This window comes from Eubalaena glacialis, chromosome 1, assembly GCF_028564815.1.
Source record: "Eubalaena glacialis isolate mEubGla1 chromosome 1, mEubGla1.1.hap2.+ XY, whole genome shotgun sequence".
Lineage (NCBI taxonomy): Eukaryota > Metazoa > Chordata > Mammalia > Artiodactyla > Balaenidae > Eubalaena > Eubalaena glacialis.
The window spans coordinates 191,532,432-191,549,186 of NC_083716.1; positions in this window are offsets into that span (position 1 = coordinate 191,532,432).

The following is a 16,755-nucleotide window of genomic DNA, read 5'->3' on the forward strand; positions in this document are numbered from 1 at the left end:
AAAGTTTCTGGGGATATATTACTAAGTTAATTTCTACATGTGTTATTCCTGTGTGTTTCTCATCAGCAATCCTATAAATATTAAGAAATCATCTACATTGTTTTCAGCAATGAGTATTATTATAATAAAAACACTCATTCAAATGGTATGGTTTGTTAGTTAATTTAAACATAATTTAAAGTGAAAAATCATAGAAATATAATATTTATATAACTTGTCTATTTTTCCAGAAATTTAATAATCATGTATTATTCACCAATATTTTAATTTGGTTCAGGCAATTACCTGATCTATGATTATAGTTTTGTTTGCCTACCTTCCATAAAAATATCCTAAATACATTACCTACAATTTCCAGTTACATTTTCTCCCCAGTGGAGTTAACACTTGAATATACATTTGAAGCAATCTTAGTTTTAGAATAATTTGAATTTTATTGTAAAATCTTCACAATTCTTCTGACCAAATCTTGTTCAAAACCTTTAAAAAATTAATCAGAATTTAACTGAGTTTTCATAGAAACAAAGCTACAAAGCTCTCTTACCTCAGTGCTTAACATATTAACCATGATTATTCTGCATTCAGTGGGTGCAATTACTATATTTTACAGTTGAAGTAGTGGAGTAGGCTGTACGTTGACTAATCTTTTATGTTAGCTAATTCACTTTGCCAAGTTTTTAATAAGAAAACAAACAAACAAATCTACCTATGCTAAGCTTCAATCTAATTGTGTTGTTTTTATTACCAAAGATTATATTGAATATTTATTAGTTATTTGTATCTACTTGTGCACTGTACCTATTCTTATTAGTGTCCTAACTTTTTATCATCAGTTTTATAATTTCCCCTATTTCAGCCCTTATATTTACCAAAGATTAATACCTATATTTTGCTCTTTGACAGTTTTTTAACCTTGAGTTCTATTCTATCTGATGTTAAAGTTACTACTATTCTGTATGATATTAGAAATATTTGAATAAGTAGAATCAAATAATATCATGTCTGATATTTGAATTACTACCATTAGTTATTAGAATTAGAACTGATTTCTTTTTGTTGCATTTTCATAGTTATCTTTATTACATTACCTTTCTATTGGTTTCAGAATTTCTCTTGAAAGTAGCATATTGATTTTCTTATTTTATATAAACTAAAGCCTCTATATTTAAGTGACAAATTTAACTCATCCATATTCATTGTATGTTACCGGTATATTTCAGTTTAATTTTGCTCTCACTCTTATGTTTTTATTTTTCTAGACTCTTTTCTTAAAATACTTTTCACTGGATTGACTTACCTTTGTTTGTTTATGTACTGTTGTTTTCCTCAAGTAGTTGAAAGTAATGTATGTTATTTCTACTTTTTTGTTAGTTGTATTTAACACTTTAAGACATTTTAAGTTTTGTTTCTTTAATGATCTCTAGAATTAGTCAAGATGTGTGTGTATGTATGTGTGTGTGTGTTTCCTCACTACATATAAACACTAGTCAAGAACACTAATAACATTTTTAGAAATGTATTTCCACTTTGTCCTACTTATTTTTATTTTGATATCATCTGGGATTTTATTTCCAAATTATCACTCTAAAAATATAATCAGCAATTAGTTAGGCTCAACAACTTTTAGTTTATTTTCTGTGTGTGTTTGTACACATTTAAGTGTATTTTATTTTATTATTATTATTTTTTTTGGCCACGCTGCGTGGGGCATGTGGGATCTTAATTCCTGGACTAGGGATTGAACCCACACCCCCTGCACTGAAAGCATGGAGTCTTAACCACTACACAGCTAGGGAAGTCCCTTTACTTTAAAATAATACATGAACGGTGGCATATGCTTAAGTATAACAGTAGAATAACATTAGCCCTCATAATATTTGTCAAATATGTTATACTGAAGTCCTTGACTAAAATATCTACAGAAATATAATAAATTGGTGTTTCCATATTGTTCAAAAACTCTCATAACATCCCTAGATAAATTTGAAGTGTTTTGTTTTCACCTCATGCATTTGGGTATTATCATATATATTGTAGATTTATAAAACTATCTGAGTTACAGTGTGGTTCATAAAAGATTATGTAACCTTTTGGGAATTCTGAAAACATAATCAGTATTGACAGGGAATTAATCTGAATATATATGCACATTTAATATTTTTAACATGAAGTCACACTAGGTAGAACATAGGATTATTAATCTTATTCAAGAAGCATGATAAAATGCTTACCTTTGAAAAACATTTGAAATGTGTTCTTTTAAATTTCTGTTTTTCAGAGAAAATGTGAAACCGCATTAAAAAGCAATTTAAATACAGTTTACTTTAAATTCTTTATAATTCTATTAAAAGTTAATATATGAAAGTTTGACTCAAAGTCAAAAGCTGTTTTTTCACATGATTGTAAAACTTAATAGCTCAGACAAGATGCAACTTTTCCAAACATTTTTCATCTTTGTGAAAAATGAAAAGAGTAAGGGAATATCAGTTATGAGAATGGCCTAAATGAAAGATAAATCACATAGACAATAGAATCTCAATAGCACTGTTTTGGTAGCAGGATACATGCATCATTAGAAATGATTTACATTAGAACATTAGAAATGTTCTACATACATAATGTGATAGAAGTAGGGGACATATATGAGATATGTGTAACTTTTGCTAAGGATATCTTAGAGTGAGAGAGAAGTTTCAGTCAGTATCCATTCTGTACTGCTGAAAATATAAATGAGGTCATAGCCACAAAAGCAGAGGAAATGTGCTTATGAGCACCAGAAGTTTATACAAATGTCAACCAAAGCATAATGTGGTATAATAAACTAATTGATGAGTATCCAAGAGTACATATAAATAGCTCAGGGATTCTTTTTACTATTGGAGTCTTGGAATATATCTAACTGTGTTCACAGCTACAGGGACTTTGGTTAATTGCCCTCTTTACCATCCAATGACATTTTTCTTAGAAGAGTTTTCAAAGTCATTAGAACAATGATAAAAGCAGGCAGATTTACTTTTCGTGATAGTGGCATTTTGCTGGTGTGGATATGAGGAAAAGGCTTATAACCCCATATTAAGAACCTAAATCACAGATGCACAGGGCTTTTGATATTCCACAGCTATTGAGAGTTTAATTATCCAAGCAATATGGAATTGGTCTGGAGATTTCAAATAAATTCTGAATCATGTTCTCAGAATTCACATTCAAACAGGAAGATTCTGATTATCCACTGGTGGTAATCAATCTTTTTTGTGTTTTTGACACAATTTTAAATACAAGAATTTGAGTGCATAACTGAAGAATTAAAAGATTCAAAGCAACACAAAGGAAGTCAGCATTAATTACAGTAAAATTAAGTGCTAAAGTATAAAAATATCTTTCCCTGTCTATCAATACATCTAAGTTAATGTATTATTATGTGCTTGGTTGTCCTTCAACATTTGTATGTCACTGTTTGAATTAAACTATTACGTTGCCCAACTTCCTTAGTGCAAAATTGGACCTCACACTGAGAAAGTTTGCCTTTCCTGATTAAGTAGAATTTCTAAATGTGAACAAAAAGAAATTTAGCGAAAAGCTAGCTGCCATATTTCTTCCTCACATTTGACTAAGCATGCTTTTTGGGAATTAAATAAATGACAGCGCAGGAAGTAGTACAGTCCAAATACAGAGATTTGAAGTAAAGTGATACATCTGCCCAGAAACGTGCCCCAACCTCAGATTTCTGGATTTCATTGCTTTTTTAATATTTTTGAATTGTGAGAAAACTTTTACAAACTGTTTCAAAGGTTAGACGGACTAGAACAAAACCCCGGGAGAAAGAGACATGACCTGACGGTTTTAATTGAAGTGGGATTGAAAAAACAATGTCTCTAGCTTGAAACAATAAAGAAGGCATAGAGGACTGATCATATGGGGATGGGGGAGTGAAGAGGGTACAATTCATACATGAAGAGATATTGCACACTCTTTCCAATTTAGAATTATGCAGCATGAGAATGCATACTATATACAAGAAGAGATCCCTGGTCTAAGCTTGGGATTTCAAATTTGAGAGTCCTTTAAGAATTCAACTCTGACTAATCTTGACTTTATTTCTTTTAAATGGTATGTTGTAGTATTTCACGTTATAAAAGCACAGAGCAACAATGAAAATCTCAAAGCTAAAAATTCGAATCTTTAAGAGATAATTAATGCTAATATTTGAACTTAGTTTATTTTTAAAATGTTTATTTGGTTTTCGGCATAGTTTGGCATATTGCTTTCTCCTGTGTCTTTTTTGAAAGGGTTTAGCTATATATATATATATAAAATTTTTCATATTCGACATATAGGCACATGATATACGTGCTGTCCCTCAATTAACATTTATCAATTAAAATACAGCTTAAAGATATTGTTTTTATAAGTACATAAGTTTTTTTCTTTAAAGAAACATGTTATTGAGGTATGACTGACATCTCATTTAGCATAATGTACTCCAGTTTCATCTATGTTGTTGCAAATGACAGGATAACCTTCTTCTTCAAGGCTGAATAGTATTCCATTATGTGTAAGTACCACATCTTCTTTATCCATTCATCCATAAATGGACATTTAGGTTGCTTCCATGTCTTGGCTATTATGAATAGTGCTACAGTGGACATGAGAGTGCAGCTATCTCTTTGCTATCCTGATTTCAGTTCCTTTGGATATATACCCAGAGGTGGGCTTGCTAGATCATATGGCAGTTCTATTTTTAATTTTTTGAGGACTCTCCATACTGTTTTCATAGCTGCTGCACCATTTTATATTCCTACCAACAGTGTACAAAGGTCCCATTTTCTCCACAGTCTCACCAACATTTATCTTTTTTCTTTTTAAATAATAATCATCCTAACAGATGTGAGATGATGTCTCATTATGGGCTTGATTTGCATTTCCCCAATGATAAGTGATGTTGAGCACCTTTTTACATTCCTGTTGGCCATCTGCATGTCTTCTTTGGAGAAATGTCTATTTAGAACCTTTTCCCATTTTTCACTAGATTTTTTTTTTTCTGCTATTGAATTGTAGGGCTTTGCTTGCTTATTTGTTTGTTTTATCAGTGGTATGATGTTTCTTTCTTGGGGGTAACAAAATTGACTTAAGCTGACCCATATTTATGATTACTGTATTGGGAAATTGATAAAATTTTATTTACATAATTTCACACATTTAAAACTAGAACTATTTTTGTTGTGATGCAATGTATGACTCTTGAAGAACCTGGTGTTCTACAACATTGCACACTGAAAGTAACAGGGCTTACGGGAAAAACAGCTTTAAGGACAAACCACTCAAAAATGACTCAACTTCTTATCTAAAGTGCTAAGATTAAAAACAACAATCCACATATTAATACAATTTAGAAGTTTTTTAAACTCTAATTAGGAAATGGTAAGTTGATAACTTTACCTATTAAGATATAGAAAAAGTTAGAAAAATGGGAAGGAGTGTAAGAAAGAATTGAGGCTGTTCAGTTACTGAGACAAGAATAAATGGGCAAAATCAGCAAAAATTGCAAATTAGACATGTACTACACAAAATGAAACAAGAGGAAGGATCCATAATAAATAGGCATTGTGTTTAATTCTGTGTTGCTTTGGGAGTTGACGTGTTCACTCATCAGAGAATATTTGGCATTCAGCTGATGGTTCCTGATTGCACAAAAAGTTAACATGCTTGCGTGTGAACCACCATGCCTTCTGTGTTATTCTGAAATTTCCCTAATAACAATTGAGTTTAAGCAGTTTATGTTATGTTGGCCTACCTTTCATTAGAAAAGACTGTAGCATTTATTTCTAGGAATTAGTAAAGTGTCAAGGGGCATAACTGTTTGTAATTCTGATAGATAATGCCCAATTACTTTCTAATATGTTGGTACCAAATTTGATTCCCTCCAGCAACATAGGAGAATGCTACTATTTTAACTTTGACAAGAATATATTATCATAGCTTTGATGCCTTTATACACTAAGAACACATTAACTGGATGTAAAATACAAAATTCTCAAGTTACACTCGCTTCCCTTTATAATGCAATTTCTGGTGATAAATGATTCCAAGGATAAATCTGAGACACCAGACTGTTTCCTTTTAAGTGATTTTATACTTACATCTGCATAGCTATCTGAAATGTATTTGTTCACAACTGCTTCTTTTGTTTAACTTTGAAATCCACTAGTAGTGTGTTTTTTATTTCCCAATTTTCAATGTCTGAATGTCTTTTCACAGAAGTGTCATTTTAATATGTGAATTCAAGCCTTCAATTTTAGAAAACATTCCATAAATTATGCCTTATTTGTTTTGGTTTTCTTTTACCAGAAAGTAATATTAATACATAGTCAGGATTTATTTTATGTCTTTTTCTTATCTATTAATTTTTTTATGATATGATTTTTTTTGTTAAAACATTTTATATATTTTTCTCATTCTCTTTTTCTAACCTTTATGTTTCCCCTCATTTTATTACATAGCTATTGTCTCCTGTTTTATTTCTAGTGTGGCCTTCATTCTGTGGCTGTTTTGATATTTTTAAAAAATCTAAAACTTAGGAGAAATCAGCTGGCCCAAACTGAATGTACTGAAATGTTAGTGACTAGGCTGTAGGAGCAAGATGAGAAATCAGAGACCTTGTCCTGTCATGCAGTGCAGCTAAAGGGACAGCAATGTCTTAGGCAGAGGGTCAAAATGGTTATGGCCTGTCCCAGTTGGGACCTCAAGGAATGGGACCTCACTGAGAGCACTGGTGAAAAAGAAGAGGAGGAGTAGAATGAAGTCATAATAGTCCCGGGCCCCTCAGGGCCCTCTGTTCACCCAGAGGGCTGACCTGGGTGAACAGCTAAATACAAATCAGACCCACCCAGACCACAGGGAATGAATGAGGATCAGCTCCCACCCCTCTCCCAGTGGAAACGTTTAACTGCCATGGAGGACTGTACCTCAACAAGATTGGAAAAAGTAAGTAATAAATTTAAAAAAAAAAGGAAGGGAATCAATAGCCACATGGCTGCTCCACATATGGGATATCAGAGGAAAGTGTGTCATGCTCATGGGTCAAGAAATGTCTAAAATGGCCTCTATGACTGGTCACCCAGTGCTGTGGCAGCACTTATACGGGCCATTAGTGAAGAAAAAGTAATTTCTCTTCTCTCTTGTACAATGGCTGCATACCGTGCTGCCTGGCCTAGTGAAGGAGATGTACCCACCACCCCAAAGGATATGGCAGCATCCCCTATCAGTGGATTAGGAGTGAAACCAAGGTCCCAGGATACCACCTGGGCAGCAGTGATGTGGGTTTTCAGGGACCGGAGGCCTCATATAGAACTAACCATTCATTGGTCCCCAAAGAATAAACAGGGTGTCTAGCCTTGGTAGATACCAGGCAGAATGCACCCTAATTTATGGCAATGTACACCACTTCTGAGGCCTCCCTCTCTGTCATTGATGGGTACAGGGGTGGAAGGGTAAGAGTAAATAAAATATCCTTGGTGTTACAGTTTGGAAAACTACTCCCCAGGGAATATGCCGTGTTCATAACTCCAATTCCATAATACATTCTGGGAATGGATGTGGTAGCAGGCCTTGTCTTATAAACAATGGTGGGAGAATCCGGCCTAGGAGTATACCTGGTAAAACAAATCAAAAGAGGCCTTGCCAACTGGACAACGGTCAAGCTACCCCAGCCACAAAGAGTGGTGGCCTTAAAACAATATAGGCTTCCAAGAGGAAAGAAGGAAATCATTGGCACCATAAAAGAACTAGCACAGGTAAGCATCATAGGAGCTCTCACAGCCCCTTTAACAGCCATGTGTGGCCAGTAGGGAAACCAGATGGCTCCTGGAGAATGACTGTAGACTACAGGGGATTAAATAAAGTAACCCTGCCCTTACATGCAGCTATGCCTAACACTGCCTCTTTACTAGCCCAGATGATGAACATTCAGGGATGTATCATTTTGTTATTCACCTTGCCAATGCCTTCTTTAGCATCCCACTGGCCCCTGAATGCCAAGACCAGTTTGCTTTCACTTGGGAGGGGAAAGAATGGACATTCTTTGTGCTCCCCTAGGGCTATCTACACAGGCCACAATTTGTCATGGCCTAGTAGCTGTGGATCTGGCTAGGTGGGACCCTCCTTACAATGTTTTCCTCTTCCATTACACTGTTGATATCATGCTAACCTCAGAGTTTCTTTTCAGCCTAAGAGAAGCCACTCCCCCATTAGTGGCCCAACGGTGCAAGGATGGCTAAGAAATTCAGACAAGACACAAGGACCTGGCTTGTCTGTCAAATATTTAGGTGTTATTTGGTCAGGTAAGACAAAGGTGGTGCCCTGAGCAGTGATTGATAAAGTACAGGCTTATCTGAGGCCCACTACTCCCAAGCAGTTGCAAACTTTTCTTGGGCACTTAGGTTACCGGACAACATTTATCCCACATTTAGCCCAAACTTTATGAATCCCAGTATAGACTAGTAAAAAAGGTAGCCCACTGGGATTGGACGCAAGGAGAAGACACCTTCACCCAAGCCAAAGTGGTTATAAAACAAATACAGGCTTTCGGGGTCCTAAGTCAAGGACAGGCTTATGAATTGGGTGTCGCCAATTACCTGGAAGGGTTTGGCTGGGGTCTACGGCAACGGCAATGTAATAAGAGAGTGCCACTGGGGTCTTGGTCCCAATTATGGAAGGGGGTGGAACAACGAAATAGTGTCATGGAACAACAGCTGTGCACTGTGTATAATGCATTACACCAAGAAGAAGACATCACAAAAAGCACCCCAGTGACAGTGTGCACCCAATATCCCATAGCAGGATGGCTAATGGATACCTTCCAGATACCTAAGTCAGGCCGTGCACAGCTCCAAACTGTCACCAAATGGCATGCCTATTTAAGTCAACATAGCACCCTGTCTACTAGCCCTCTGAGTGCAAAGTTGCATGCTATCCTGGGCCCTGTGACTTACGTCACTGCTGAGCCCACCAGCTTAATGGAAATAGCAGATCCCCCTGAGATACCATCGTTTGTCAAGGAAGGAACTGGCCCTATTCCTATGAAAGCCTGGAACACAGATGGATCAGCCCCGGGCAATCCTTGCTGATGGACTGCAGTAGCCATTCAGCCCTTGACAGACAGCATCTGGATGGACACAGGTACCAGGTAGAGCATCCAATGGGCTGAATTAGGGGCTGTACGGATGATGCTGACCCATGAGCCTGATCTCATGTTCTGTGCATGGATAGCAGGACTATCTTTAAAGGCTTAACTATGTGGCTCCTGCCATGTGAAGCCCAGAACTGTATGGTGGCAGAGCATCCCCTCTGGTGAAAGGATTTGTTGTGTGACATTCTAACCCGAATCAGAGGGATGACCATCAGAGTGTATCACGTGGATGCTAATCATGCATACTCCCTTCCTGGGAACCAACAAGCAGATGAACTGGCCAGAATCCACCTCCTAAAAGAAGTGCCCATGGAGGACACGGCAGTATGGCTATATAAAAAATCTGGCCGTAGAGGACAATGAACATTATAGCAGCTGACAAAGGAATGGGCCCTGCCTCTGCAATACTCAGATATTGTCAGTGTTTGCAAACAATGTCCCACATGCTATCAAGAAAGACCCTGCCCTCTTCCTAGATCAACTGGACATATTCTATGGGGCTCTGCTCCTGTCTGTCACTGGCAAGTGGATTACATTGGGCCCTTGCCTCTATCCGATGGATGCAAGTTTGCCCTCACCTGTGTAGACACACATATGGGCTTGCGACAAGCCTACCCCAGTTGGTAGGCAACACAGAAAACAGCTATTCGGAGGTTAGAACAACCGTTCATGTCATATGGAACCCCCACAGACATTGACAGTGATCAATGAACCCACTTCACTGCCCATGAAGTTCAGGAATGGACAGATGAACATGACATACACTGGCATTTCCAGCTGTCGTGTAACCCTACGGCTGCCGGCCTGACTGAGAGAATGAATGGACTACTAAAACAACACCTGAGACAAGAAACCCGCTCTCTCAGCCTGTGGAACCCAAGATTAACACAAGCCCTACAAGCCATTAATGAACATCCATGTAGCAGCCGTCCTGGTGCCTATACCACGTTAACAACAGCAACTGGTCAACACGCTCCATCTTCAATTGCTAACCACAGAAGGATCATTGCCCACTCTAGGTCAGGACGATATCTGCCCTTGCCCTTTCCGCAGGACCAGCCCCCAGGGGAACAAATCATAAGATGGCTCTGGGACTAATAAGTGGGTCCCCAGTGGTTTAGGTTTGCCGCCTTGTGGGGAATAAAGTTAAAAAGAAACACATAGGTCTCTCCAGTTTTCTATCCTACTCTGTTTGAGACCACCAAACTAACCAACCCAGGCCCCCTACTCACAAAAAGCACCATTATATTGACATTGTGGTCTGTTGTAAAACTATCCCTACAGTACTCAGCACCTGCCATAGGTACCAAAGGCAGGCAAACAATTTGGTATTGTAGACCCAGACAAAAGCCATAGGCCGGTGTGGTATCTCAAAACTCAGGGACTGCATGTACTTTACTTAATGGCCATGAACTCCCTTGTTTAGTGCCTGTTAAACACCTCATTTTTCATCCTTATGTTAGGCAGAGCAAACCTGTTTGTGGATTGAGCAACCAACTGTGGCATCTCTGCAGAATAAATCCAACTGCTGGGGCTGCAATGAGATACCACGGTCACCTTCCTCTGTACTTCCCTGGAAGATTAACCCAGCCATGTGGTAACAACTGGTAACCTGGGGGAAGGGCTCACGCCCTTTCCCCATTCCTGCCATCCCATCCATCACTGAAGGACTTTTCCTGCTGTCTGAAACTGTATAACACCTCCTCTGGCTGACCTGGGAGACTGTAAACACAACTCCACTAGGTTATGCTGTCTGGAATGGGATTGGCTGCCTCCTGATGACCCAAGTTCAGCCAATAGAACCAACTGCCTATTGTTTAGAGACACATAATGGGTCTTTCTCTAATGACATCCAACATAATATAGGGTGGACACCTATGGATAATGCACCTCCTGTTGGTTTTACCTGTGGTCTATTTTTGCTCCCCAGCCTGCTGCTATAGATGTGGAATGGCAAGTGGAGGCGCTGGATAAACACACCGCTGCTGCCTTCAATACCACCAGACATGCAATCACCCTTTCATCTAAAGAAACTACCCAAATGAGGCAAGTTGCTCTACAAAACCAGATGGCCCAGACACGTTAACAGCGGCAAAAGGAGGTAGTTGTCCCCTTGTCAGAGCCCAGTGCTGTGTGCATATACTCGATAATTCTCACAATATTTCCTCTGCTATGAAAGCCCTAGACGGGCACATCACCGTCATAGACTCCATCTCAATCAACCCCATTAGTGCCTAGCTACAACATTTATCCACCTCTTGGAGAATATCTCTCTTCAACATATTTGACATCTTACTGTTAATACTCTTTAGCTGCTGCTGTCCGTATTGTGTTTGTGGCATCTGATTGCAGTATTCCTCTACATGCCTGACCCCAGGGATATTGCAGAAGAAAGGCAGATAGATTGTGAGAGTCACGCAGGGTATGGAGGGGTGAAGTGTACGGTCAGGGCCCATAAGATGGCTGCTCCCTTGCTCTCTGGACATCCCCTGCCTGACCTGGCTCTTATGCACATGATTGCCTCCCCCTCCTAAGCTTAAAGTTTAATCAGAGCTGCCTGTATGATTGGCCTGACCCCCCAGCAAACGATTGTTCTAGCCCTCAGACCAGAACGGCCCCAGTATGTTCAGTCATCAACAGGAAACAGCGGCCGTCCCAACGGTTGGTAACCCAAAGAGCTGTGGTGGTCGAGTTCCTGCAGTCCCCTGGCAACAAAGGAGCCCTTCGGATGTCACGCCCCCTATAACTGGTAGCCTCTTCGTCCCCTGTGCAGCGAAGATTGCTGCTCTGTCCTGCCTGCCTTTGTCCATATATGGTGGGGTGTTGCTCCAGGACCTTTGCCTCTGACTTGTAAGAGTCTCTGTCCAATAAATCACTGATGTCTCTGTCACTGACTCCAGGTTTTTTCTTTGGTCTTGTGGCTGGGCAGTTGCAAAGACTGCAGGGCTGAGGGGCGCAGCCCAACAGTCTATGGAATGCCTCACAAATGGGCATATTCTCTTTCCTCTGGAGGAAAAGAGAGGAAGGCTGTGAATATACCCAGCACATTTCAGTGTGATTCTCTTTTGTTAATTAAGCTGGCTTCTCAACTCCTGACTTTTTTGGTTGTTCTCTAATGTCTTCAAATAGATTGGGTTTTTCTTTCAAATTGTCCTTTGTTTTTGTTGTTGTTTTATATTGGATTTGTTGTTATTGTTTTAGTAATTTATCAAGTTTTTTTAAAATAAATTTATTTATTTTATTTATTTATTTTTGGCTGCATTGGGTCTTTGTTGTTGCACGTGGGCTTTCTCTACTTGCAGCGAGTGGGGGCTATTCTTCGTTGCGGTGCCCAGGCTTCTTATTGTGGTGGCTTCTCTTGTTGCAGAGCACAGGCTCTAGGTGCAAGGTCTTCAGTAGTTGCGGCACATGGGCTCAGTAGTTGTGGCTCATCGGCTCTAGAGCGCAGGCTCAGTAGTTGTGGCACACGGGTTTCGTGCTCTGCGGCATGTAGGATCTTCCCAACCAGGGCTTGAACCCGTGTCCCCTGCATTGGCAGGTGGATTATTAACCACTGAGCCACCAGGGAAGCCCTATCAAGTTTTTTATAGCTCTTTTTGCAGTAAAGTGAATCTGGTACCTGCCAACATATATGGAAGCATAATTGATTATAATTCCATTGATTAATTCGAATTTATGAGAAATGTTTAATCATAACACTCATTTGTTAGATGGGTGTATTTCCTCTGGTAAATGTTCTTTAGCTATTAGTAGTCTTTGATGCTCTTTAGCTCACTTTTTAAATTATTGAATCTGTACACGATGCTATGCTAGTTCCTTTCATCATTACCTTTTACTGAATTAGTTGGATTTTTCTGAATCAGTTATTTGCTAGAATATCCCATTTTGGGAGGGAGTGGTATCACCGGGCATTATGATAGGTTTTACAAAGCAAAGGGTTATCAGAAGTCACAACTTTGACTACTTTCTTTAAGTATGGTCTGTCTATGTTCTTATGTAACTTTGTTTCCTGGAATAATTTGAATCCCATCAAGTCTGTGGAGAACTGGCACAGCTCTACTCACCCCACTCCCCAAATCTACTTATGCAAAGAAGGTATCTGTTTTCCTACATGAGATAATGCACATTTTATTCAGTAAGCATATTTCTTGCTGGCTGGTAGTTTTCTGAGATTTACCATTGCATGGAATTTCATCCAGAAGATTGGTCTCTGAGGCCACTTTTTCCCACAAGCTATAAGATGGTTCCTTCTTGATCTTGAATTTTTAGGTAGGATTTGCATGCTCTTTGAAATCTTAGTTAATATGTACATCTAAATTACATAATTATACTCTGCTGTGAGATTGAAACAGTTTCCAATTAGGAAAAAAAAGAATGGTAACATGATATTATGAGGAATGAAAAGGAAGTATCAAAGATATTTTCAGAAATTTTGCTTTTGGGACTTCCCTGGTGATGCAGTGGTTGAGAGTCCCCCTGCCAATGCAGGGGACAAGGGTCCAATCACTGGTCCGGGAAGATCCCACAAGCCGTGGAGCAACTAAGCCCATGCACCACAACTACTGAGCCCGCGTGCCATAACTACTGAAGTCCACGTGCCTAAAGCCCATGCTCCACAACAAGAGAAGCCACCTCAATGAGAAGCCCGCGCACCGCAACAAAGAGTAGCCCAGACTCACCGCAACTAGAGAAAGCCTGCGCGCGGCATCGAAGACCCAACGCAGCCAAAAATAAATAAATAAATATTTTAAGAAAAGAAATTTTGCTTTTGCAAATAAGAATTTTATCATTCTCACATTAAACAACTGTTTGTAAACTGCCAATTCTAAAAAATTATCTTTTAATATTTTCTTTTCATAAGATATTTGAATTTCCTTTCTTCTTATACCTGGGTTTTAATCAATCTGTTATTTTGATACAACTCTTATCAAACTCTTTATATTATATCTCTTTCACTTGGGTTCTATTACATCTTCATTTTGATATGTGCCCTGTCTCGTAAATTGTATATTGAATTTCTAAAGAATAAGATCTATGATTTATCATTTCCTCTCACACAGGGTTCTGCACAGTGATGATGTGGGAATATCCGTAAATCACTAACCAAATAGCCATCTATCTTTATGTTAGAGTTCTTGCTAAAGAACCCCAAACTGGCCCATATTGGCAATTTGGCTTCTTGGAGAAGACTGCAAACTGTGATTACTTAAAAGAAGTCACTATAACTGCTGCCTGTTAGTATGATTATTCTAAAGCTGCAAGTCCATAAATGCTGATAACCTTACCGTGTGACTTCAAAATTTGCCAGGATTCAGTCCTCTTTGTTTTGTTCAACTAGTAGTGAAATTGCAAATAATTATTGTTAATATATATATATAAAATAAGATATATATATTTTTTATTTAACCCCTCTTTGTTTTCAATCAAGCTTTAAAAAGACCAAGAAGAAGTGACTGCTTAAACAGTACCAAATGACTTTGCAAGTGAGTCTGGGATTTAAATGGGGCAATATTTAGATGGAGTAACTTTTTCTCTGCACCATAAAACAGCTATTTCCTCTAAATTCTCTAGAACATTACATGACAAAAAGTTTTTTTAAAGAAAACTCTATGACAAAATAAAATTTTGTGTCTAATGTTGTTACCCATGTCAAACATCACAACAGGGATATTTTTAGCAAAATATTTTATATCAAGATAACATGATAGATAAGATCAGTATCTATATGTACCATAACATAGACATTTAAGTATATATGACTCACTATAAATACTGTTTGATAATATCGATAGTATCAGTGTGTGATTGATATGCTTTAGCTTCAACTGAAGATTGATCAGAAAATAAGTTTAGTAGTTCTGTTGATGTTGATAAAATCATAACAAATAACTATTGAGGCTGTGATGAAATTTTTATCTTCAAGTCAATAAGCCTATTAATTTTGGTGGCATGGCCAGATTTGGCCCAGTAGTATAAAAGTCATGGAATAGAATTATACTTTATTACTCTTTGAAGATGAAGGTGAAGAAAAAATGTTTTGTTGTTGTTGTTTGGAACAGGAAGCTCTACTGTGAATTTCCCATTAAAATACTTCTTTTTATAATCTCTCCTGATGAAAATGAAAAAAATTTGTATTAGAACATAATGCAATAAATAGTGGATTAGTGATGACACATCTTAAGAAGAGACTGACAGACATTTGATTTTTTGTGCCTGAAAATCCTGTCAACATCAACATTTTTGGACTATACATTGTCTCTGGGCTGCAGTCAGAGCCATCTGTCTGAGTGGCAAACTGCCTATTCATAAATTAGTTGGACCATTTCATCAGGGCAAAAATGCCAAGGAATAATAACTACAAAAGAGCAGATTATATATTTCACCAACTGCTGCTGCATCTATAGGAAACTCACATTCACTACTATATTGTCACAGATAATGATGCCATCTAATCTACTTGAAGTAGTGCCCTAAAGAAAGACATGATGGAGACATTTTAGCTTATCCAAGATGTTGAAATAATTTGCATATCAATCTTTTTTTTGAATTTTATTTTATTTTATTTTTCTATACAGCAGGTTCTTGTTAATTATCTATTTTATACATATTAATGTATACATGTCAATCCCAATCTCCCAGTTCATCACACCACCACCACCCCCCACCACCACTGTCCTCCCTTGGTGTCCATACTTTTGTTCTCTACATCTGTGTCTCTATATCTGCCTTGCAAACGAGTTCATTTGTACCATTTTTCTAGATTCCACATATATGCATTAATATACGATATTTGTTTTTCTCATTCTGACTTACTTCACTCTGTATGACAGCCTCTAGGTCCATCCACGTCTCTACAAATGACCCAGTTTCATTCCTTTTTATGGCTGACTAATACTCCATTGTATATATGTACCACATCTTCTTTATCCATTCATCTGTTGATGGGCATTTAGGTTGCCTCCATGACCCGGCTATTGTAAATAGTGCTGCAACGAACATTGGGGTGCATGTGTCTTTTTGAATTATGGTTTTCTCTGGGTATATGCCTAGTAGTGGGATTGCTGGGTCTACATATCAATCTTGAACTGAAAGGGGTTTGTGAAGCATACGTACAGATGAACAAGTGCAGGAGAAATTAAAACTAAATTTATACATATAAAATAACATTAAAGTTATGGTTGTAGTTGTTATACAATGATGGTATCTTTCCACTTGGGGCAACTCCAATAATTATAGTAAATATTTTAATAGGGAGAAAGGGAAAAGGAAATGTGTGTGTGTGTGTGCATTTCTTCAGGGAAATAGTGTGTTTGAGGGTTCATATAAGTAACTTTTTGGAAGTAAACACTCCATATAACTTCAGTTAGATAAAAGACTGCATAAATTAATATAATTTATGTATAATTTATAATTTATTTTGTAAGTCTTATAAAAATTCTCTTGAGAAATTCACACAAAAGATTGTCTTTCATGTGTCTTGGAAAGGAATTAGTTCATCTTTTATCACAATTAGTATGTATACCAATCTTTTATTAGAATCATTCATTTTATTTCCCAGGAATACATTTACT